Raw genomic sequence first — 1,493 nt, 5'->3', positions numbered from 1 at the left:
GTGTGTGTGTGTGTGTGTGTGTGTGTGTGTGTGTGTGTAAAGCGCATAAAGAACATCCCAAGTGGCTTTTACTCAATTATCATGTATCCTCTTAACCTTCCCATGGCTATTAGTAAGCAAATCTTATAGTTTTTCTCTTAAATCTTTCATTGCAATCCCCAGTTGAAAGTCTCCCTCCCTCTCTCTCACTCTTACTCTCCTGCTTTGATAGGTGTGATTAATGTCTTTAGGAAAAAAAGATTAGTTTTTCTTACCCCACAGTTAGTGTTACGGCAGGAGACAGAAGCTGGAGCCGGGGAAGAAAGCCTGGCACGAAGGCTTCATCTGATGTGTGACCTCCACACCCACGAAGCCAGCAGTAATGGGGCATCTCAATTGCAGCCAATCGTCAAGTCTGTCCCATGACTGTCGTGGCAGCTAAAGACAGAAATCCTTCCATTTTCCCATTTCGTAGGCGAGTTCTTTCCAAACGTCCTGCTTATTGTCCCCAAAGCAAAAATATTCCTCACAATGTGAAATACTGCATGCTTAACTTTTTCCGGTTTCCTTTTCATTTTTTTCTCTCCTCAGGTTTTGCAAATTCTGCAGTGATGTGAGCCTGCCCAAGGGATATTTTTTACCCTGAAAAACAATAACTCCCCTAAGAACCGAAGTTTCTTTTTGCAGGCAACATGATTGTTATTTGCGACTGATGGACTGTCAGTCTTTTCTGCCAGAAAACAGAAATGCTAATCAGGACCTTTAGAATGATGGAACCGGGGACTCACGCTTCCGTATTTGCCTAGGCTCACGCTGTCAAGGATTTGGCTGAGTCTTGTTTTTGTTGGTCCTGCTGGAGATCAGGCCATTCAGAAACGTTGGCAACGGAGAGGGTGTTGTTCTGACCCAGTGGTTCTCAACCTTCTGGCCCTTTAAATACAGTTCCTCATGTTGTGACCCAACCATAAAATTATTTTCGTTGCTACTTCATAACTGTAATGTTGCTACTGTTATGAATCGTAATGTAAATATCTGATATGCAGGATGGTCTTAGGCGACCCCGGTGAAAGGGTCGTTCGACAGCCAAAGGGGTCGCGACCCACAGGTTGAGAACCGCTGTAACAGCCGCAGACCCGGTCTTTGGTAGATGCTGGACCGCACGTTCAAAAGGTGTCCAGGTGATTTGACTACATTGCTAGGGTTTGAAACCTCTGCACTGAATGCCATTTAAGGTCCCTTCCAACCATAACACGTGATTCTATACACACACACACACATACACACATACATGCATGTGTGAACATTTAGACCACACTCACACATATACATCCTAAACACTGAAAACATTTAATAGCAGACTGCAGGAAAAAGTGACTGACATTTAGAAGCAAACTTAAGAGCCAGAAAAGTGCACATCACTATTGTGCAAAATGTATCCTGGTTTGGTGCCTCGGTCAAACAAAAGTTTGTCTGCAATACCTGAGAAAGGAGACCAGAGCTTATGACACCCAGAG

This window comes from Myotis lucifugus, unplaced genomic scaffold (genome assembly GCF_000147115.1).
Source record: "Myotis lucifugus unplaced genomic scaffold, Myoluc2.0 scaffold_54, whole genome shotgun sequence".
NCBI classification, from domain to species: Eukaryota; Metazoa; Chordata; class Mammalia; order Chiroptera; family Vespertilionidae; genus Myotis; species Myotis lucifugus.
The sequence above is the reverse complement of the archived record's forward strand: the minus strand, read 5'-3'. Positions refer to the sequence as shown.